This window comes from Nicotiana tabacum, chromosome 24 (genome assembly GCF_000715075.1).
Source record: "Nicotiana tabacum cultivar K326 chromosome 24, ASM71507v2, whole genome shotgun sequence".
In the NCBI taxonomy this organism is placed as follows: domain Eukaryota; kingdom Viridiplantae; phylum Streptophyta; class Magnoliopsida; order Solanales; family Solanaceae; genus Nicotiana; species Nicotiana tabacum.
Window position 1 is genome coordinate 56,873,466 of NC_134103.1, and position 25,655 is coordinate 56,899,120.

The following is a 25,655-nucleotide window of genomic DNA, read 5'->3' on the forward strand; positions in this document are numbered from 1 at the left end:
AAGACTCTACTAAACCTGCTCATGATTCGTGAGACATATATAACCTAGGCTCTGATACCAACTTGTCACAACCCAAAACCTAACCCGTCGTGATGGAACCTATCGTGATACTAGGCAAGCCGACATCTCCAAACCACTTTCAACATTTAACAAAAATGAATTAAAATATTTAAAATAACAGGAGTCTTTCATAAAAATGGGGTAAAACCCAAAGCATAAGTGCGGAAAAATTAGCCTGACATCGGGGTGTCACTGAGTACATGAGCTTCTATACCAGGAGCAACCTAATACAACATCTATGGAATAAGAACTGAAAATGCGATAAAGAAAATAAAGGAGAGCCAAGGCCTGCGAACGCCATGTAGCTACCTCGATAGTCTCCGGAATCGGCTACTCAACTATCAACATCCGCCATGACCGGGAACTCCCAAATCTGCATACGCAGTGCAGGGTATAGCGTGAGTACAACCAACTCAGTAAGTAACAAAAATAAATAAGGAACTAAGAAGCTAGTGACGAGTTATACAAATATAGTTCATTTTCAATAGTTCCAGCAAAGAATAGACATGCTTTCAAATCTGGAAGTTTAAGTCAACTTAGTTTTATACAGTTCAAGTTCAGGCAATCTGGATATAAAATCTTTCAAAAATTTCACAACAATGACAGATAGCAACTAAGTGCATCAACAAATGAAAAACAAGTACAACCTCTCAGGGCAACAAACACTCAACTCGTCATAACAGCTCAATCACTCGGCTTTCAGGGCTCAATACTCACACTCAATAGGTACATGCGCTCACTGGGGGTGTGCAGATTTCGGAGGGGCGACTCTAAAGGGGCTCCTACAACCCAAGCGCTATAATCTGCATGGACAACTCATGTGCTATAGTATCAATATGTGGATCCGCACGGACAACTCACGTGTTATAGTATCATATCAAGATCCGCACGGACAACTCACGTGCTATGGTATCAATACCTCACAACCAGGCCCTCGGCCTCACTCAGTCATCAACCTCTCTAGTTTCGCGACTACCCTCTGCATTGAATATATAGAACGTTCCTCGGGACCCATTCCTATACCCGTGAAGGAGCTGCTACTGAAATTTGAAGAGAGAATGCCACAAGACATGCCATAGCGACTCCCGCCTAGGTGCACTGTGGACCATGAGATTTAGTTGGTGCCGGGTGCGAAGCCACCTTCCCGGGCTCCATACAGAATGTCACAACCCGAACTCACCAAGCTTCAGAGACAATTGACGGAAATGCTATACACAGGGATCATCGTACCCTCCAAGTCACCATACGGGTCCCCTGTGCTATTCCAAAAGAAACATGATGGCAGTTTATGACTCTGTGTAGATTATCGGGCTCTAAATAAAATCATCGTGAAGAACAAGTATCCTATTCCCCTAATGGCAAACTTGTTCGACAGACTGGGTGGTACACCGTTGTTCACCAAAATAGACCTGAGGATAGGTTGTTGGCAAGTTCGGATTGCAGAGGGAGATGAATACAAGACGACCTGTGTGATAAGATATGGGTCGTACGACTTCCTGGTTATGCCATTCGGCTTGACTAATGTGCCGACCACATTTTGCACCCTGATGAACTAAGTCTTCCGAGAATACATTGATGAATTTGTGGTGGTATACTTGGATGACATTGTGGTATATAGCCAGACACTGGAAGAACACCTGGAGCACTTGCGGAAGGTCCTAGCTCGATTGTGGGAGCACGAATTATATGCAAAGCTATCCAAGTGCTCCTTTGCTCAGAAACAAATTGACTTCCTCGGACATGTCATCGAGGAAGGGCAGATCAAGATGGACTAACAGAAGATTCAGGCCATCACAGATTGGCCACCGCCTAAGGATATACACGCCTTGAGGTAGTTCCTTGGCCTATGCAACTTCTATCGGCGATTTGTGAAAAATTACTCCCTCATTGAAGTACCACTGACAGAACTTCTCAAGAAGGTCACACCCTGGGATTGGGGACCCAGGCGAGTAGAGGCCTTTAACGCATTGAAAGCGGCTATGTCTAGTAGCCCCGTCTTGGCTCTTCCTGATTTAGCCAAGCCATTCAAGGTACAAACGGATGCCTCCGACTATGCCCTTGGTGGAATCTTGCTAGAAGAAAGGCATCACGTAGAGTACGAGAGCCAGAAACTGAAGGATGTAGAGCGGCGCTATGCCGCCCATGAGAAAGAATTATTGGCTGTCATTCATTGCTTACGCCTTTGGAGGCATTATCTACTAGGAACCCTGTTCGTGGTCAAGACAGACAACATAGCTATTAGTCATTTCATGACCCAGCCGAAGCTGAATGGTCGACCGGCTAGGTGGCAAGAATTCCTAGCGAAATTTTACTTCAACTTGGAGTACCGAAGTGGGAAGACTAATTATGTTGCTGATGCGCTCAGTCAGAGAGCTGATTTGGCATCAGTGTGCCTACTCTCCACCCTAAGGTGGAGCGAAGTAACCACCACCATAAAAGACCAAATACAAGATCTACTTATCAAGGATCATGTTGCTCAGTATTTGGTTGATTTGGTAGGACAGGGCAAGACTCGCCAGTTCAAACAGAAGATGGTTTCCTGAAAGTTAAAGGGAACCGACTTTATGTTCCTAAAGGAGGAGATCTGCGAAGGACTCTTCTGGTGGAATGCCACGATACTTTGTGGGCCGGTCATCCTGGTGAAGAACGCAACATGGCATTACTTCGCCGTGCATATTATTGGCCTCAAATTACAGATGATGTCGCTTATTATGTGAAGACTTGTCTAATATTCCAGAAGGATAAGTCGGACCGCTTGACACAAGCAGGACTCTTGGAACGACTAGCTGTACCAAAAAGACCATGGGAAAGTGTTTCCCTGGATTTCTTCACCGGATTGCCCAAGGTTGGAGATCTCACAACTATACTGGTTGTGGTGGATCGGTTTTCCAAGTATGCTACCTTTATAGCAGCCCCACAATATATATATCAGCAAAAGAAATCTCTCAACTCTTTTTCTCTCATGTCGTCAAATATTGGGGCCTGCCTAAAGACATCGTTAGTGATCGCGACTCACGCTTCACTAGCAACTTTTGGACCCAACTCTTTAAGTGTCTCGGGTCAAAATTAAGTCATAGCTCAAGTTTTCATCCGCAATCTGATGGCCATATGGAGCGATTTAATGGCATGCTGCGAAATATCTCCTCCACTTCGTAACCGGATCGCAGAAGAACTGGGTGAAGTTTTTGGATGCTGCTCAGTTGTATTTCAATTCACAAAAGAGCTCTAGTACCAAGAAAATCACTTTTGAAATTATTACCGGACAGCAACCTCTACTCCCACACACTATGAATGCACCAAACATATAAAAGTCTCCTCGAGCTGCTAGCTTCACAAAAGAATGGAAGAGAAATTTGGAGATAGTGCGGAGCTATCTTGTCAAAGCCCAAAAGCGTATGAAGAGGCATGCTGATCAAAATCGTCGCTTTGTTGAATACCAAGTAGGAGACAAAGTGATGGTCAAAATCCCAAAGCGGTACTTGTTTGCAGGGGTCCATGACCCTTGCCTATTGCAATAATATATTGGACCCTTTTCCATTGAAATGCGCATTGGGAAAGTTGCATACCGAGTGGATACCCAAGCTTGGTGGAAAATCCATCCTATTTTCCATGTCAGTCTCCTGAAACCTTTTCGGGAAGATATCGAGGATTCTTTACGGAGCCAACTCACAGTACCCAGTATTCGAGGCCCCAATTCAATCGGGAAAAGGTGTGCTGAAGCTATTCTTGATGATCGAGTTATTCACGCCTCAAGGAAAGATCACCTAGATTTCTTTGTGAAATGGCAGGGATGTGATGCGGAGGAGAATACCTGGGAGAGGGGAACAAACCTCAAAGCCTACAAGAGCCTACTTGATGATTATCTGTCAAGTAAGGCATCGAGGACGTCGCTAACTTAGGTGGCGGAGAATGTCATGGGCGGCTTTCCAGCCATGCCCCATGACCCATTGGATGCGCTCTGTGGCATCCTGGCAAGCTTCCCAATGCCTAGTGCCACGGTCGGCCCCGTGGTCTCGGCAGCTCCAAGTGACAAGCGCGCATGTGCCTCTGTCGCCCCACCGCTAGCCATCGCCAGCGCCCAGCCACAGGCAGACACCAACAGCGCCGCACGCGCAAACCCTGATACTAAAGACAAAGTTACTGCCAGCGGACTTGTTTCTACCTTATAGACGACTAAGTCCTTTTCATTGTAAATATAGTGTAGTTTTACTGCATTTTCTTTAAGTGTGCTTCTATAGCTTATTTAGGTCAAGTTATGTAACTTTGGTTTATTTTTTTAAGCATTATTAAGGGGGATCAAGCAATCAAACTTTCTAACAAGCAAACAATTCTTTGTACTGGTGTCTCCCCCCCTCCCCCCCGACACCGTGTTGCTTTTCTATAATAGCTTTCATTAATGCAATCAAGCTTTCTTTCATTCTCAATTCTCTTTTTTTCTCTCTCAGTTGCTCATGACATTGGTTTTCCCGCACGGCACTGACAATCTAGTCTAGCGTACGGAGGGGACCTCAGTTGGCGGACAACAATCGCACTGACATCGATTGCTTAGCCTTACGTCGCCCTTCCAAAGAATCTCAGGAAGGCGCCGCATAACAGTATGTATGTAAAGGAAATGGGTATATGAGTGTTGAGACGTGAGGATTGTTGTGTGTGTAGGTAGTGATTAGTTATATTAGATATTTGTTAATCTTTTGGGTTATAAGAAAAATCAAATTATGGTGGATGCCTACCTTCCTCCATGATCTTATTCTCAAATGCTTAGTGACATATTCAATAACACATTTCTTCATTTTTCATGCCTATATAAAGGCATTGTAATAGATGGAAAGAATACACAATTGAAGAAGAAATAAAATCTCTTCCTTCTCTTTATCTCCATTTCTTGTTCATGTTTTACTAAATTGCTTTTATTTCATAACACGTTATCAGCACGAGACTCTACCGTCTCAAGAAGCTCTTTGAGAAGACTAAGCAAATATGGATATCTCTCAAGACAAACTTGGATCAAAGTTCAATTGTAAAAATATTTGCTTAATTGATTCATGTACGACACATGCAATATTCAATGAGAATAAATATTTCTCTCATTTAAGTATGTGTAAGGCAGATGTTACTACAATTTATGGTAGTAGTAATCTAATTGAAGGCTCTGGAAAAGCTACTATAACTCTGCTCTAATGGAACAATACTTATCATAGAGAATGCAATGTTCTCCTCCAAGTCCAAGAGGAACTTGTTGAGTTTTAAAGATATCCGTCGAAATGGATTTCATATTGAGACAATAGATGAGAATAATCTTGAATATCTCATCATTACCAAGAATGTCTCTAGCCAGAAAAGGGTTATGGAGAAGTTCCCATCTTTATCTTGTGGCCTGTATTAGACAACAATTAGTGCAATTAAGGCACATTCTATCGTAAACAAAAAGGTTACTGATTCCAATATTTTTATACTTTGGCATGATCGATTGGGACATCCTGGATCAATTATGATGAGACGAACTATAGAAAACTCAAATGGGCATACATTAAAGAATTTAGAGATTCTTTTAAATAATGAATTTTCTTGCACTTCATGTTATCAAGGCAAGTTAATTATTAGACCATCACCAATAAAGGCTGGGATTGAGTCCCCTGCGTTCTTGGAACGTATACAAGGAGATATTTGTGGACCTATTCACCCACCTAGTGGGTCGTTTAGATATTTTATGGTCTTAATAGATGCATCTTCTAGATGGTCTCATGTATTCCTATTGTCATCTCGCAACCTGGCATTTGCAAAATTAATGGCATAAATAATTTGATTACGGGCACAGTTTCCCGATAATCCAATTAAGTCTATTCGACTTGAAAATATTGCAGAGTTTTCATTCCAAGAATTTAATGATTATTGCTTATCAATTGGGATTAAAGTGAAACATCCGGTAGCTCAAGTTCACACTCAAATGGCCTTGCAGAGTCTTTGATTAAACGTCTGCAATTGATAGCAAGACCGTTACTAATGAAAACGAGATTACCCACTTCTGTTTGGGGTCATGCCATTTAGCATGAAGCAATGCTACTTCGTCTTAGATCGACAAATTATCATAAATATTCCCCGTTGCAATTAGTTATAGGTCATGAACCTAATATATCCCATTTAAGAATTTTTGGGTGCGCAATATATGTTCCTATAGCACAGCCATATTGCACCAAGATGGGTCCCCAAAGAAGGCTAGGAATATATGTTGGGTTTGAATCGCCCTCCATTATTCGCTACCTCGAAACATTAATGGGAGATTTGTTCACTGCTCAATTTGCAGATTGTCGATTTGATGAGGCATTTTTCCCTAAATTAGGGGGAGAAATTGGTGAAATCAAATGGGAAATTTCGTGGAAAATTCCATTATTGTCTCATCTTGATCCACGTGCCTCTATTTGTGAAAAAGAGGTGCAAAAAATTATTCATTTGTAGAAAATAGCAAATCAAATGCCAGACGCATTTACGGATCTGAAAAGGATAACGAAATCACATATCCCTGCAGAGAATGTTCCAATCCATATTGATGTCCCATTTGGACAATATTCTAGTGTCATAGCTAATGAGTCAAAATCACGCCTAAAGCATGGCACACAATTGGGTTCTAAGGATCGAAATCATAGAAAAAGAAAAATGAATGATCAAGATGACACTACGAATGAGTGTCATAAAGAAACCCATGATTTAACCAATCCTGAGATTCATGAGGAAATCATTGAGACCAAGCCTCAAGAAATTAAGGAACTATCAATAAACCCAATCGACATTGAGATAGATTTGAATCAATTGAATAAAGTGGTGGATTATGTCTTTGCATACAATGTTGCATCTAGCATTGTGCAAGATAATAAGGATCTTGAACCTCAATCCGTTGGAGAATGTCGACAAAGACGTGATTGTCCAAAATGGCAAGAAGCAATCCAATCTGAGTTGGATTGAAAACTCATATGGGCATCCATTATGATGAGACGAATTATAGAAAACTCAAATAGGCATCCATTAAAGAATTTAGAGATTCTTTTCAATAATGAATTTTCTTGCACTTCTTGTTATCAAGGCAAGTTAATTATTAGACCATCACCAACAAAGGTTGGGATTGAGTCCCCTGCGTTCTTGGAACGTATACAATGAGACATTTATGGACCTATTCACCCACCTAGTAGGTCGTTTAGATATTTTTTCGTCTTAATAGATGCATCTTCTAGATGGTCTCATATGTGTCTATTTTCATCTCGCAACCTGGTGTTTGCAAAATTAATGGCACAAATAATTCGATTACGGGCACAGTTTCCCGATAATCCAATTAAGTCCATTCGACTTGAAAATACTGTTGAGTTTTCATTCTAAGCATTTAATGATTATTGCTTATCAATTGGGATAAAAGTGAAACATCCTGTAGCTCATGTTCACACTCAAAATATCCTTGCAGAGTCTTTCATTAAACGTCTGCAATTGATAGCAAGATTGTTACTCATAAAAATGAGATTACCCACTTCTGTTTGGGGTCATGCCATTTAGAATGCAGCAATGCTAGTTCGTCTTAGATCGACAAATTATCATAAATATTCTCCGTTGCAATTAGTTTTGGGTCATGAACCTAATATATCCCATTTAAGAATTTTTGGGTGCACAGTATATGTTCCTATAGCACATCTATATTGCACCAAGATGGGTCCCCAAAGAAGGCTTGGAATATATGTTGGGTTTGAATCACCCTCCATTATTCGCTACCTCGAAACATTAACGGGAGATTTGTTCACTGCTCGATTTGCAGATTGTCGATTCGATGAGGCATATTTCCCCAAATTAGGGGGAGAAATTGGTGAAATCAAACGGGAAATTTTGTGGAAAAATTCATCATTGTCTCATCTTGATCCACGTGCCTTTATTTATAAAAAAGAGGTGCAAAAGATTATTCATTTGTAGAAAATAGCAAATCAAATGCTAGACGCATTTACGGATCTGAAAAGGATAACGAAATCACATATCCCTGCAGAGAATGTTCCAATTCATATTGATATCCCTTTTGGACAATCTTCTAGTGTCATAGCTAATGATTCAAAAGCACGCCTAAAGCGTGGCAGGCCATTGGGTTCTAAGGATCGAAATACTAGAAAAAGAAAAATGAATGATCAAGATGACACTACGAATGAGTCTCATAAAGAAACCAATGATTTAACTAATCCCGAGATTCATGAGGAAATCAATGAGACTAAGACTCAAGAAAATAAGGAACTATCAATAAACCCAATCGATATTGAGATAGATTTGAATCAATTGAATATAGTGGTGGATTATGTCTTTGCATACAATGTTGCATCTAGCATTGTGCAAGATAATTAGGATCTTGAAACTCAATCCGTTGGAGAATGTCGACAAAGACATGATTGGCCAAAATGGCAAGAAGCAATCCAATCTGAGTTGGATTCACTTGCGAAACGTGATGTTTTTGGGTCTGTAGTCCAAACACCTAATGGTGTTAAGAGTGTTGGATATAAATGGGTCTTTGTACGTAAAAGGAATGATAAAAATGAGGTACAAAGATATAAGGCACGCCTTATTGCACAAGGATTTCACAAAGGCCTAATGTCGATTAAGAAGAGACGTATTCTCCTGTTATGGATGCTATAACGTTTTGTTATCTCATTAGTTTTGTTGTCCATGAAAAGCTTGACATGCATTTAATGGATGTGGTTACAGCCTACCTTTACGGCTTACTTGATAATGAGATATACATGAAAATTCCCGAGGGATTTAAAATGCCTGACGCATATAATTCAAAGTCCCGGGAAATATTTTTAATCAAAATGCAAAGATCTTTGTATGGTCTAAAGCAATCAGGAAGAATGTGGTATAACCGCCTTAATGAGTATTTATTAAAGGAAGGTTATATAAATAATGTCATTTGTCCATGTATTTTTATAAAGAAAACAACATCAGAGTTTGTTGTACTTGTTGTATATGTTGATGACATAAACCTTATTGAAACTCCTCTAAAACTCCAAAAGGCAATTGATTATTTAAAGAAGGAATTCGAGATGAAAGATCTCGAAAAGACAAAATTATGTCTTGGTTTGCAAATTGAACATTTGGCAAGCGAGATTTTTGTTCATCAATCTGCCTACATAGAAAAGGTATTGAAACGGTTTTATATGGATAGAGTACATCCATTAAGTACTATGATGATTGTTCGATCACTTGATGTGAATAAGGACCCGTTCCGACCTCAAGAAAAGAATGAAGAACTTCTTGGTCCTGAAGTACAATATCTTAGTGCAATTGGTGCACTAATGTATCTTGCTAATACTACAAGGCCTGACATAACTTTTTCAGTTAATGTCTTAGCAAGATATAGATCTGCTCCTACAAGGATACATTAGAATAGAATTAAACACATATTGCAGTATCTAAAACGGACTACCGATATGGGCTTATTTTATGGCAATGATTGGAGTCCCAATATTCTTGGTTGTGCTGATGCTGGGTATATGCTGGGTATTTATCTGACCCACACAAAGCTCGATCTCAAACAGGCTATGTGTTTACATGTGGAGGCACTGCAATAACTTGGCGATCGACTAAGCAATCAATCGTGGCTACTTCATCTAATCATACTGAGATAATTGCTATTGATAAAGCAAGTCGAGAATGTGTATGGTTGAGGTCTATAATACACCTTATTCGAGACAAATGTGGTTTGAAGTGTGACAAACTACCCATAATTTTATATGAAGACAATGCAGCATGCATAGCCCAATTGAAGGGAGGATTCATAAAAGGAGATAGGACAAAGCACATTTCACCAAAGCTATTTTTCACAAATGATCTTCAAAAGAATGGTGATATCAATGTGCAACAAATCCGTTCAAGTGATAATATGGTTGATTTGTTCACCAAATCTCTACCGACGTCCACCTTCAAGAAACTAGTGTACAAGATTGGGATGTGAAGGCTCAAGGATGTGAATTGATGCTCTCATCAGGGGGAGTTAATATGCGGTGTACTCTTTTTCCCTTATAAGTTTTTGTCCCACTGGGTTTTCCTTGCAAGGTTTTTAATGAGGCAACCAAAAGGTGTATTTCTAAACATGTGTACTCTTTTTCCTTCACTAGAATTTGTTTTTCAATAAGGTTTTAACGAGGCACATTATCTATGGACATCCAAGGGGGAGTGTTATAAGAAAAATCAAATTATGGTGGATGTCTACCTTCTTCCATGATCTTCCTCTCAAATGCTTAATCACATATTCAATGACACATTTCTTCATTTTTCATGCCTATATAAAGGCATTGTAATAGATGGAAAGAATACACAATTGAAGAAGAAATAAAATCCCTTCCTTCTCTCTATCTCCATTTCTTGTTAATGTTTTACTAAATTGCTTTTATTTCATAACATTTTGGTTTATTTTAGTTTTTAGTTTTTTTTCTTCTTCTTTTTCTTTTTGTTTTTCTTTAAAAGATAAAATATAAAGATTAAAAAAAATCAACTATCTAATTTTTAGGCTAAGAAAGATATAGGTAAACTAAATATTTACACTATAATTTAAATGACACCAAAAATATACTAAAGCTAAATTATTTATTATAATTCTAATTAAGAGAAACCATATATTTTTGTAAATGTTTGCTTTAAATAGAAATAAAACTTGTACTCTAAGAATGTGAATATTTTTTGTAGTTTTTAATTTTCATAAATAAAACCTATTAAGAGTAAGATAAAAGTTTAAAATATTAAGATTAGACGAAAAAGAAATATTTACACTAAAGTAGTATAGAATTCAGGTGCGGTCAAAAATTAGTTGATCACAAACTCTTCCAACTTAAAGCTTCCAAATTGAGAATTATTCCTCCGAATCAACTCCAAACATCCCAAAAATCAAAATCAACCATACATGCAAGTCATAATGCATAAAGTGAAGCTACTCAAGGTCTCAAACTGCCGAACGACATCCTAGAGCTCAAAATGACCAGTCGGGTCGTTACGCAAAACGTGAGAAGCAGATGATTAATCATCTATTTCCGAAAGAAATCGAAGAATTTCTTGGGAATCCTACAAGATCCGATCGTTGTTTTTTCTCTGATAGATGGTCAGAACTTCATTTGGGTTCGAATCCTACTGAGAGGTCCACCAAAGACAGAAATTGTTGAACAAACAAACAAGATCTTTCTTTTGTCCATGGTTGGAACATAAAGAAATGGTTAATATATTCAAGATAATTACGTATTTACAAAATACCGTCTCAATTCCTATTTCATAAGATCTGAAACGTGATATGGTTTTGAAGTATGAACTGGATATAGACAGTTCTAACAAGATTTCATTCTTGAACAAACATCTATTTTTAAATTTATTTTATCCGTTCCATGACCACAACAAGGAAGGATACACGATACACTACGATTTTGAATCAAAAGAGAGATTTCAAGAAATGACAGATCTATTCACTCTATCAATAACTGAGCCTCACCTGGTGTATCATAAGGGATTTGCCTTTTCTATTGATTCCTGCGGATAGGATCAAAAACAATTCTTGAATGAGGCCACGGATGAATTGAAAAAGAAATTTTTATTGGTTCTACCTCTTATTTTTTATGAAGAGAATGAATCTTTTTCTCGAAGGATTACAAAAAAATGGGTCTGGATCCCCTGCGAGAATGCTTTGGAAGATCCAAAACCAAAAATAGTGGTATTTGCTAGCAATAACATAATAGAGGCAGTCACTCAATATAGATTGATCCAAAATCTGACTCAAATTGAATATAGTACCTCTGGGTACATAAGAAATGTATTGAATCGATTCTTTTTAATAAATAGATCTGATCACAACTTCGAATATGGAACTCAAAGGGATCAAATAGGAAAGGATACTCTGAATCATAGAACTATAATGAAATATATGATCAACCAATATTTATCGAATTTTAAAAAGAGTTTGAAGAAATTTTTCTAGAGATCGATGAATCAGTATCCTGATGCATATAGATACAAATGGTCCAATGGAAGCAAGAATTTCTAGAGACATTTAGAACAGTCCATTTCGGAGCAGAAGAGCCATTTTCAAGTAGTGTTTGATTGATTAAATATTAATCAATATTCGATTGATTGGTCTGAGGTTATCCACAAAAAAAAGATTTGTCTAAGCCACTTCATTTCGTTTTGTCCAAGTCATTATTTTTGTCCAAGTTGCTTTTCTTTTTGTCTAGCTCACTTCCTTTTTTCTGTGTGAGTTTCGGAAATATCCCTACTCGTCGGTCCGAGATCTTTATCTATGAATTGAAAGGTCGGAATGATCAACTCTGCAATCAGTTATTAGAATCAATAGGTCTTTAGAAAAAATTATATCTTCCACAATCGAATCTGATAAGTGAGATCTCGAGTAAGTAAATCTTCTTCTGTTCGAAGAAATAATATATCGAAATAATGAGTCACCATTGATATCAACACATCTGAGATCGCCAAATGCTCGGAGTTCCCCTATTCAATCGTTTTCCTTCTTTTTGCTGCTGGATATCTCATTCATACACATCTTCTCTTTATTTTCGGGGCCTCTAGTGAGTTACAGATAGAGTTCGAAAAGGTCAAATCTTTGACGATTCCATAATCTATGGTTGAGTTGAGAAAACATCTGGATAGGCATCCCATATCTAAACTGAATTCTTTCTGGTTAAAGAAACTCTTTCTAGTTGCTCTGGGATTATTAGGAGATTCTCTTGAAGAAATACGAGGTTCTGCTTCTGGCGTTAACAAGCTTGGTCCTGCTTATGGGGTCAAATCAATATGTTCCTAGAAGAAATATTGGAATATCAACTCATCGAGATCATCGAGATCATACCAAATCCCATCAATTGAATCACATTTTCGAGAAATATGAGACATCTAATTCATATAAGAAAAAAAATCTATTCATTGATAAGAAAAGAAAAAATGTGAATAGGGATTGGATTGGCGATGAAATAAAATCCTGAGTCGCGAATAGTGATTCGATTGATGATGAAGAAAGAAAATTCTTGGTTCAGTTCAACACCTTAACAATAGAAAATAGGATTGATCAAATTCTATTGAGTCTGACTCATAGTTATCGTTTATCAAAGAATGACTCTGGTTATCAAATGATTGAACAACCGGGAGCAATACACTTACGATACTTTATTGACATTCATAAAAAGCATCTAATGAATTATGAGTTCAATCCATCTTGTTTAGCAGAAAGACGGATATTCCTTGCTTATTATCAGAAAATCACTTATTCACAAACTTTGTGTGGGGAAAATAGCTTTCATTTCCCATCTCATGGAAAACCCTTTTCACTCCGCTTAGCATTATCCCCCTCTAGGGGTATTTTAGTTATAGGTTCTATAGGAACTGGATGATCCTATTTGGTCAAATACCTAGCTACAAACTCCTATGTTCCTTTCAATACGGTATCTCTGTGCAAGTTCCTGGATAATAAGCCTAAAGCCTTTCTTCTTGATGAGATCGATATTGATGATAGAGACGATATTGATGATAGTGATAATCTTGATTCTAGTGATGATCTTGATGCTAATGACGATATTGATCATGACCTTGATACGGAGATGGAACTGCTAACTAGGATGAATGGGATAACTATGGATATGATGCCGGAAATAGACCGATTTTATGTCACCCTTCAATCCGAATTAGCAAAAGCAATGTCTCCTTGCATAATATGGATTCCAAACATTCATGATCTGGATGTGAATGAGTCGAATGACTTATCAATCGGTTTATTAGTAAATTATCTCTCTAGGGATTGTGAAAGATGTTCTACTAGAAATATTCTTATTATTGCTTTGACTCATATTCCCCAAAAAGTAGATCCCGCTCTAATAGCTCCAAATAAATTAAATACGTGCATTAAGATACGAAGGTTTCTTCATTATAGCACTTACCAATGAGGTCCTATCAATTAGTATGCTGGATCAGTTTCTCAAGATCTTTGGTCTTTATCCGGACCCGATGAGAAAAATGGGATCACTTCTTATGGACTAGTTGAGAATGATTTTGATCTAGTTCATGTCCTATTAGAAGTAGAAGGCACTCTGGTGGGTTCTTCACGCACAGAAAAAGATTGCAGTCAGTTTGATAATGATCGAGTAAAATTGCTTCTTCTGCCCGAACCGAGGAATCCCTTAGATATGATGCAAAATTTCTCTTGCTCTATCCTTGATTAGAGATTTCTCTATGAAAAATATGAATCAGAGTTTGAAGAAAGGGAGGGAGAAGGAGACCTTGACCCAAAGGAGGATTTATTTGATGACATAGTTTGGGCTCCTAGAATATGGTGCCCTTTGGGTTATCCTGCACTTGGAATAAGAATTATATAAGGAATAAATATGGTGATAATTTGATTCTTCGTTACCGTGGTAAATAGGAATGAAAATCAAATTAAATTCTTTGTTTTTACAAAAATATTATGTTATGACCCAAAATCTAACCATAGGGGTCGTGATGGCCCTAGTCTCTAAGACCAAGTAAGACTATCACACATTGATGTCAATCAAAATATAATAACTTTAAATTTATTATGTTAGAAATCATGTTTAGGCTATGAGCTGGTACTATTGGGACCCACAGTGGTCGTTCTTTTGTTGTTGAGATTATTTGCTTAATTTGCAGTTACGTATTCCTTCACATTCATCATTGCATATAGTATCTCAGTCTCTGTATCATTTATTGTCACATAATGTATTATTGATTTGGGCTACTTAGCATGAGTTTGGAGAGCCCGAGAGACCGGAGAGATTGATGACTGAGTTGGGGCCTGAGAGTCATGATGTGAGTGAGATTTGCAGATCGGGTTGCACGCCGCAATAGGCCTTAGGGCTATATGTGGATCAGGTTGCACACCGTAACAAGCCTTAAGGCTATATGTGGATCGGGTTGCACACCGCAATAAGCCTTATGGATATATGTGATCGGGTTGCGTGCCGCAACAGGCCTTATGGATATATGTGGATTGAGCTGCATGCCGCAGCAGGCACCGTACAGTGCTAAGTGAATGAGTGTGACGAACGAGAATTAAGACAGTCAGATTGAGTGCTCCGAGAGTGTGAGTACGTGAGATTTTCATTGTGTTGCATCACATACGGTATTCATATTGGCATATAGATATAGAGATGTCATATTCCTCATATCAGTCACACTTGGCATATTTTATTTGTGTTGAACTTAACTGTTAAACTTGGAAGCATGTCTACATTTTCTGTACTGTTAAACTCTATATTCGTACTATATTGGTTGGGCTAGTCACTGCTTTTAGCCCAAAGGTTAGACTTGTTACTTATTTAGTTGGTTGTACTCACGCTACACCTTGCACTTCGTGTGCAGATCCAGGTGTTTCTGGGCACGGTGGTTGCTGATCTTGGAGTTTTACCCATTTGGAGATCATCGAGGTAGCTACTTTGGGGTCCGCAGACCTTGAATCTCTTCCTCTATCTCATATTTTTACTTATGTTGTTCTACCTTTTTAGACGGTGTTTCAGACTATTTTATTGTATAGATGCTCATATACTCAGTGACACCCAGATTTTGGGAAAATTGTATTCGAGTGGCAGTTATTTATACCAGCTATTTATGAGAGTCATTACTGTTAAACTTGCTTCATCTTATTTTTAATACAAAATGCCAGTTTTATTGTGAATGTCGGCTTTCCTAGTTATGTGATAGGCTCCATCATGACATGTTGAGTTTTGGGTCATGACAAGTTAGTATCGGAGCCTAGGTTATATAGGTCTCACAAATCATGAGCAGGTTTAGCAAAGTCTTGCGGATCGGTGGGACCAGCTCAAGCACCAGCTGTGCAAATTGTGATTCCAGGCCTTCAGTAGGCTCTGTCCCAGATATTGACAGTTTGCACTAGCCTTGCTCAGACAGTTTCAGTTCCGGCCGCAGCAACCACTTCTCAAGCCGGGGGAGGTGCTCAGACTCCCGTCGCCCGTACTCCAGAGTAGGTGGTGAAGGGACTTCAAGTACCGGGAATACTACCAGCCCAGTCGGTTGTAGTTGCTCAGGCCCATGTGGGTCCCATTATGCGTGATGAGGAGGAGAAGAAGTATTACTACTTTCAGCATGCAAATATCTCGCAACGTATTACTATTTTTTGCATAAAGCATGCTTTCAACATCATACTCCACTCGTGCTTATTATCAACTTATCAACACTTGATAGTGTCCGCACTTTCCTAAAAACACCCTTTTAAACCGGAAAGGCTTATTAGCGGCAAACTAGTCGATCAACGATGTAGTCAATGGTCCCGTATCTTTCCCTCTCAAGTAGTCCACTTGAGAGTACTAGTCTAGACCTTTCTAGAAACCACACTCTGATTTGAAATGAACATGCATCATGCTAAACCTAGCATGGATTGAGACGTCATTCACACATCAACCCGCTTAGAAAAACTTTGTCCAAAGTCCAACGCGATTTCCATAATCCCAAAGGACACCGTCATATTATGTGCATTTCTTGGAGAAAAACGTGCCAATATATTGACCATTATTGCGCAACAGTCGAATTTGGAAAGGGAGAGGGCTAACATATATTTGTTTGCAGAAAATGAAGCATGAAATCCCCAGGTTTGGTATGGTCCAGAATATCCTGCCTCTGCTAATTAACTGGTGGAATGACCTTGCACCATGCGACAGAAATCACGTGAGGAGGGTACTGGGTGACTTGCCATTTTTGCTGAATATTAGTCACGACCCAAAACTAACCCCTGTCGTGATGGCGCCTATCGTGGAACTAGGCAAGCCGACTCATTTCCAAAACAAACCGATATTTTCATTTTAAAGATAATTTCAAGTTTATTTAACATAAAAACCTTCGTAAAGGAGTTCCAATCAAAATAAAAGTACGGAAGGAAAAGCCCGACTTCGGGGTGTCACTAGTCATGAGCATCTACTACAATCTGTCTAACAATATCAAGGCTAACTCAGCCTGGAAAATAGCTAAATACAACTAGAGGAAGATAAGAGGGAGAAGAGCAGGGGCTGCGATCGCCAATCAGCTACCTTGCTATCTCCAAGATAATCTGCAACCAAAACAATCAATAACCACTACCGTGTCCAGCTACACCTGAATCTGAACACAAGGTGTAGAGAGTAACATGAGTATGCCAACTCAGTAAGTAACAACAATAAATAAAGACTGAGCAGTAGTGACGAGCAATAAAGCATATAATGTTCATATCATGAAATCTCAGTAAAGTACAACATGCTTTAAAAATCAGTGTTTGAATCAAATCATCTCGTTTAAACCCGGTTCCAGTAAAAACCATTTAAAGATATTTTTCCAACAGTTTTTCAAACAAAGGCTCAATGCAAAGGTGAGCAAAATTAATGAAATCATAAATAGCCCCTCGGGTAAAACATCACTCATATACAGCCCCTCGGGCAAACCTCACAGTCACTCGTGCCACTCGGGCATACCTTAAAATTACTCTTGCCACTCGGGCATACCTCACAATCACTCATGCCTCCTAGTCGCTCAGCACTCGGCACTCGCACTCAGTAGGTACCTGCGCTTACTGGGGGTGTGTACAGACTCCGGAGGGGCTCCTTCAGCCCAAGCGCTATAATCTGCACGGACAACTCACGTGCCATAATAATAAAGTATGTTGCAGGCGGGCAGCCCCGATCCACACTCATCCTCACAAATCAGGCCCTCGGCCTTACTTAGTCATAAACCTCTCAAGCCACTCAGGCATTTCAATAAAACAGGGCATTCGGCCCAAAACATTTATATGCATCAAAATAGAGTCATAAAATTGAGTTATGCGGTAAATAAGTATAAACATGATTGAGTATAGATTTTCAATCGAAAACAATGAGAGGATGGTAAGAAATAGCCCCTAAGGGTCCAAACAGCATTGGCGCAAGGCCCAAACATGGCATTCAGCCCAATTTATTGAAATTCTTTCTAAAACATATAAGTATCATATGATTTCAACAAAGTATGCAACTTTACAGTTGCTACGGGATGGACCAAGTCACAAATCCCCAACAGTGCATGCCCACACACCCGTCACCTAGCATGTGCGTCACTAAAAATAGTAGAATGATACAAAATCTGGGGTTTTATACCCTCAGGACTAGATTTACAATCGTTACTTATCTCAAACCGGTCAAATCTCTACCCCGCAATGCTCTTGCCTCTGGACTCGGCCTCCAAATGCTCCAAATCTATTCACAATCAATACAATACCATCAATATACGCTAATGGAATGAATTTCACAAGAAAAGCTTCAAAATTAGACCAAAACCCGAAATTGGCTCAAACCTGCCCCCCCGGGCCCACGTCTCGAAATCTGACAAAATTTACAAAACTAGAAAGCTCATTCACTCACGAGTCTAACCATACCAAATTCATCAAAATCCGACATCGTTTGGTCCTTCAAATCCTTAAATTACTTTCCAAAAATTCCAAGCTCTAACCCCTGATTTTCACTAATTACCATGATTAAACAACGGAAAATCACCATATATACAAGTATTAGGGCTCAAGTAACTTACCTCAACGAAACCCCCTTGATTCCCTCTTCAAATCTCTCCCAAAAGCTCCCAAAACCGAATAGAAATGGTGAAGAATGCACCAAATGGTGAAGCCGCACCTGCGCAACTCACTTAATCCCCCAGCTTCCGCACCTGCGGACACCTTTCTCGCACCTGCGTACTCGCATCTGTGGTCCCTGGTGCGCATCTGCAAAACCAGCCCAAAATTCTCATCTCCGCATCTGCACTCAAGGCCTCGCACCTGCGGGCTCACAGATGCGGCCAATTCTTCGCACCTGCGTTCCCAGCTTTGGCCCAGCGTTGCCCGCACCTGCGCACTCCCCACGCGCACCAGCAGCCTCGCACCTGTGAGGCTTTCTTTCGCAGGTGCAAAAATGGCAGTAGCAGCAGCTCCAGCTGCAAATTCCAACTTTGACAAATCCGGTAACCACTCGGAATCACCCCGAGGCCCTCGGGACCTCAACCAAAAATACCAACAAGTCATATATCAACATATAAACTTAGTCGAACCTTTGAATCACTTAAAACAACATCCAATCATCAAATTACCCTCAGATTCAAGCCTAAGAACTTCTAAATTTCCAAATTCGACAACCAATGCCGAAACCAACCAAACCACGTCCGAATGACCTTAAATTTTACACAAACATCACAAATGACACTACGAACCTACTCCAACTTCCGAAATTCTATTTCGACCCCGATATCAAATTTTCCACTGCCAACCGAAATCACCAAATTTCCAATTTCGCCAATTCAAGCCTAATTCTACCACGGACCTCCAAATCACATTCCGGATGCACTCCTAAGTCCAAAATCACCTAACGAAACCATCAGAATTCAAATCCGAGATCGTTTACACATAGGTCAACATCCGGTTGACTTTTCCAACTTAAGTTTCTACTTAAGAGACTAAGTGTCTCAATTCACTTTGAAACCACTCCGGTCCCGAACCAACTAACCCAACATAACATAATATAGTTGAATAACACAAAAAGAAGTAGAAATAGGGAAAATAAGGCTATAACTCTCGAAACAATCGGCCGAATCGTTACAATATTCGACCTAAGAGGGAATTAATTAAGGTAGTCACCATGTTCTGGGATGAAAAGAGAGTTGTTTTCCAATTTGGCAATATAAAAATGACTCCTCTTCTGGAAGAAATAGGGGGCTTCACCAAATTACCGTGGGATAGTCCGGGTCTACTGGTGCCCAAAAATTGCACCCCACTCTTTTTGTTGTAAATGCTAGGGTTTAAGAAGAACGACGAACTGGTTTGCCAGAAGAAATCCAATCCAACATCCCCTTTGAATTTCTCTATGAGCGATATGGGCACAGTAAATCATATCGCTTGCATCACAAGGAGCTAGCCATTACCTCCTTGGGATGGGTACACCACTGAGTCTATGTCTTCATAGTCTGTTTCTTGGGTTTGGTGATCTTTCCAATGCAAGGAGGGAGAATTCACACTCGCTTAGCCATGGTCGCCAGGACCGTGATGGAGGGTATCGAGGGGCAGAAATACACCATCATCCCTATGATCTTAGCTGAGATGTACCTTGCTCTGGATCGGTAAAAGCATGGGTTTGGACATTTCGAGGGTTGTAATCTACTACTACAAGTTTGGCTGCTAGAACACTTTCAGAAGGGAAATTATCGCCAGGAACTTCTATGTAGGCCACTGAATGATTACATAGCTAGTCATCATCCAAAGAAGATGACATTTGCTCCAGATAGGTTTGCAAAGCCTGGGAATGTTGTAGGCTGTGTGCGTTTCTTCAGTAATCTAACTGACGAGCAAGTGCACTGGATGTTCGAGTGGTTCCCTAGTACTGAGTTCATCATCAGGTCCAAAGGATAATGAGGCATGCTAGGAGGAAGCAATTCATACCTCGGGTCTCCCACATGGTTCAGTATAAAGCATATTTCAAAGGAGATGTTATCCCATTCAAATTTGAGGCCCAACACATGTGGAATCAAAATATCATCGTGGAAGGAGAGACTATTGAACCACACAGGTATCACGCCGGTCATATTTACTACTATCTCTCATGGTTGGAAGATGACATAACTAGGGATGTCAAACCGGGCGTCAATCTGAAAGATAGAATCATAGATGAAGTGGTTGAGGCACAGGTAAAATACAAGAGGCTACGTAAAAGAGTGTTAGAATCTGAAGCTAAGCATCTGGAATAGCATAAGGTGGATATGGAGGCGATAAAGTAATGGAAGGAGATTGCGAACAAGTCGACAGAAAGGTTAGAGAACCTAGAGCAAGAACTGATGGAGCTAGAGGGGAAGATGATAAAAGGGCTTTGGGATTGTCAAGGCATGGACTATGATGATGGAAGGAAGCTGGGAATGGCTTACTTGCTACTCGACATGCGCGACCTTGGAAGTATTATTGATGTAGTCAAAAGAGACAAGCATGGAGAAGGTCCTTCTGGGACCAAATAGACTAGGAGATAATGTTCTTTATTGCTTTCTAGATTAGATTTTGTTAGATTTCGATGTAATAAGGCTTCGTGCCATTAGTGACTTCATAATTATTATTTTGATTTAGTAAAGATTGATTTGACTTATTTTCGCATTAATGGAATGAGGCAATGTTGGTATTAATTTTCTCCAAGTCTATATGTCACTTAGGCCTACCTTCGGCACAATGAGGTCCCCAAACTAGGACACAAATTATTGCATGATCTTATGTGATAATTGCTTAAATATTGTAAACACTCTTGTATTTCATCTTACTAACTTGGTTACCTTTTGTTTTTCTATCTTTTGATTATTCCCATTCCCAAAGGTCGGTTCGTGCATTCTGGCATCATTAGCATACCACACCAGATCCAGAGGTCCTCCACATCCTCCTTCACCTAGCGATCCAAAAAGCAAAGGAAAAGGCAAAGAGAAGATGGATGATCTAAGTGGTAATCGAAAGGACAATGCTACCATAGCATAGAATGTTGAAACCTCATATGCAAGAAGTACGCCAGGACAAAATGAGTTAGTCCTGCGGTTGAACAAAAAATCTTGGAGCTACAAGGTGAGGTTGAGCAGGTCCGAAATCTCACAAACCTCTCCCTTACTCTTAATGTTCCTGACGTCAACCATCAGAACATAATCACTCGGAATGAATCACCACCTCAGAACACACAAGCCCAAAATCACCACCCATAGCTCCACAAAATCCTCCCTCCATGCACAAATATCACAACCCCGCACCCCCTCAAAACCTTAATCGCCCACCAGTACAAACCCCTCAATAACATCACCATCACCCAACCCAGTATCCACAAACCACCACTTATCATACCCCTCAAAATGCACCATAACTTACCCCCGATCCCCCTCAAACCTCAATCAATGATCACCCATATACCCAAGTCCCAGGAACACACCAAGGAACTCTATATATGTGGAAACCTTACCACACACCCCGCAACAAACCCTATACATACCCGAACAAATCAAGAAGAACCTGCTCATCCAAAACATAGCGGAGGAGCTAAAGAAACTGACAGGAAGAGTCCATAGTATTAAAGACGGGAAGGGCATTGAAGGTTTGAACTACGAAGATTTGTGTATCCCGCTGAAGGGTTACAAACCTCCTAAGTTTGAAATGTTCGATGGCACCGTTGATCCTAAGGTGCATTTGATAACCTACTGTAAAAAGCTTGTAGGGGTGGGCAAGAATGAGCAAATCTGCATGAAACTATTCATGTGAGGTCTTACAGGTGATGCGTTATCCTAGTATATTTACCAAAACCCGAAGAAGTGGGCAAACTGGGTGAGCATGGCATCCGATTTCATGGATATATTCAGGTTCAACACAGAGAATGCGCCAGACATTTTCTATATCCAAAACCTCAAAAAGAAGACAACAGAAACCTTCTGCGTGTATGCTACACGCTGGAGATTAGAGGGCGCCAAGGTGAGGCCACCACTAGAAGAAGAGCAAATGAATAAGTTCTTTGATAGAGCTCAAGATCTATAGTATTACGAAAGATTGATGGTTATAGAGAATCACAAGTTCTTTGACATCATCAAGTTGGGAGAAAGAATAGAAGAAGGAATTTAGAGTGGTATGGTGACAAACTTTGAGGTGCTGCAAGCCACCAACAAAGCCTTACAGTGAGGAGGTATGTCAAAGAAGAAGGAAGTGGGTGCCGTGATGGTAACCCAAGGCCCTAAGTCCCCCCTTACCTATCAAAAACGTCCACCCACGTATCAACCCTCACCTCCAAAATACCAATACCCTGCCACTACTTACCATACCTATAATACCCAACCTGTATATTACCATTCACCTCCTCCTGCCCGCCAAAACTACCCAAAGCCATGACCAAACTTTGACCGCAGAACTACCACACAATACATCCCTATTACTGAACCCATAGCCCAACTACATGAGAGAATGAAAGTCGTTGGTTATGTCACTCCCACTCCTATGTTGTTGTTGAAAATACTTCCCAGTGAGTTAACCCCAACAAGACTAATGCCTACCATTCAGGCATGAAGGGTCATACTATCGAGGAATGCCGCATGTTAAAAGACAAGATCCAGACGTTGATTGACACAAAAGTTATACATGCAAAAGAGTCCGCGCTCAATATCTGCAATAACCCTCTTCCTGATCAAAGGGGCGAGGGAGTGAATGTGATAGAAACTAATAAAGAATGGGATCGGGAAGGATCCATCGGACTTATTCGAGAGGGGGACTCTCCCTAAACATCTCATGTCACCCTCTCGCCGATTGTAGTGCAAACATAGGCACCATTCGAGGTCGAAGTCGCTACACCCTCCACTGTGATGGTAGCTACAACGCCGCCTTATAAATCTGATGTTGTCCAGCAGGATTAGTTGGTGTAGGCAAAGAGAAAAGGAAAAGCCAAGATGGAAGAGACAATACTGCGCAAGGAATGATCTGAATCGGGAGAGTTTACACACCTAAAAATCTTAGAGGAACAAGTAAAGAGACCGCACTGAAACCACCCGTCGTGGAGACATGCACTGATGATCTTTGGAGGAAGGTACATGCGATGGAATACTCTATTGTGGATCACTTAAACAAAACTCCCGCCCATATATCCGTCTTATCACTGTTGCAAAACTTAGATGCTCACAAGAATGCCTTGATGAAGGTGTTAAGTAAAGCTTATGTACCTACCGGTATCACTAGTGGAGAGATGGCGAATATGGTGGGGGCAGATATTGGAGAGTCACAACATTACTTTCCATGAAGATGAGCTACCACCGGAAAGATTGGGTCACAACAAAGCATTACACATCACTGTGCGATATGAAGACAAGTTCATTGCTAGGGTTCTGATAGACGGAGGTTCTAGTTTGAACATATGCCCGCTGACTACCTTGAAAAGACTGGTATAGGCTTGCATGAGATATGGATGGGAAGCATGAACATGAAGGCATTTGATAGGTCTTAAAGATCCACTATCGGAGAAATCAACCTTGATCTGCAGATGGGCCCGACTTAGTTCGACGTAGAATTCCAGATTCTAGATATATCCGCCACCTATAACTTGTTACTGGGGCGACCATGGATACACGCAGCTGGGGCAGTCGCTTCTACTCTGCACCAGGCTGTGAAGTTCGAGTGGAATCATCAAGAGGTGATTATTCACGGAGATTGAAGTAATACTATCTACACCAACTAGATTGTGCCAACTATCGAGAACATGAGGCAATTCGGAGGAGAAACGTACCACAGTATTAAGCGGATAAACGCAATTGAGAAGGAGCGATGTCAGAGCAACAAGATAAAGAGTATACTGATGTGGTTGGGGTATGAACCAGGCAAGGGTCTTGGTCCAAAGCTTCAAGGGATCACAGAACCAATACGACCACAATATCATGGGCACAACCTTTGGTCAAAAATATAATGATCGGAGACACATTGCATCAGATATGTTCAAAAGTGCCACCAATGCCAGTTACATGCTGATATGATACAGGTGCCACCCAACAAACCCAATGCAATGAGTCCACCCTGGACTTTCTCTGCTTGGGGCATGGACGTCATCGGACCAATTGAACCCGCTGCTTCCAACGGACACAGATTCATCTTGGTATTCATAGATTATTTCACAAAATGGGTCAAAGTCGCTTCCTATAAAGCTGTGACTAAGAAGGTCATAGCAGACTTTGTCCGAGATCGTATTGTTTGTCGATTCGGAGTGCCTAAGTAAATAATTACCGACAATGCTACCAATCTCAATAGCAATCTGATGAAAGCCATGTGTGAAACATTCAAAATCAAGCACCGGAATTCTACGGCTTATAGGCCGCAAATGAATGGAGTCGTGGAAGCCGCCAACAAGAAAATCAAGAAGATATTAAGGAAGATGGTGGATAACTACAAGAAATGGCATGAGAAGCTACCATTTGCTTTGCTCGGATACCGCACCACAGTCTGCACTTATCATAGAGGAAGAGATTCCTCTATGATACTAAAGTTGTTATACCCACCGAGGTGGAGATTCCTTCCCTAAGAATCATAGAGGAGGCCGAGCTCAGCGATGCAGAATGGATACAGAGCCTATATGAATAACTAGCTCTCATTAACGGTAAAAGGATGAATGCAGTGTGTCACAGTCAACTCTACCAGAATAGAATGACGAGGGCTTTCAACAAGAATGTTAAACCAATACAATTCATATCGGGGCAATTGGTGTTGAAGTGGATCTTCCAGTACCAGGACGGGGCAAAAGGAAAATTCTCACCTAACTGGCAAGGCCCTTACATGGTTCACCGAGTACTGACAGGAGGAGTACTCATACTTGCAGAGATGGAAGGAGAAATATGACCAAAACTAATCCATTCGGATGCCATCAAGCGATATTATGTTTGAGATTCTATTTGTACTTCCTTTGATGTAACATGAACCATGCTTGACCTGATTCCCGTTTAAGAGGGGATACGTAGGAAGCCCTATGGGTTCGATAACATCATAATAAAATCTTCATTCCCTTCTACGTTCAGGAACTGGGGCAAGTTTTGAGTTTTGGTCAATCTCATTACGTCAT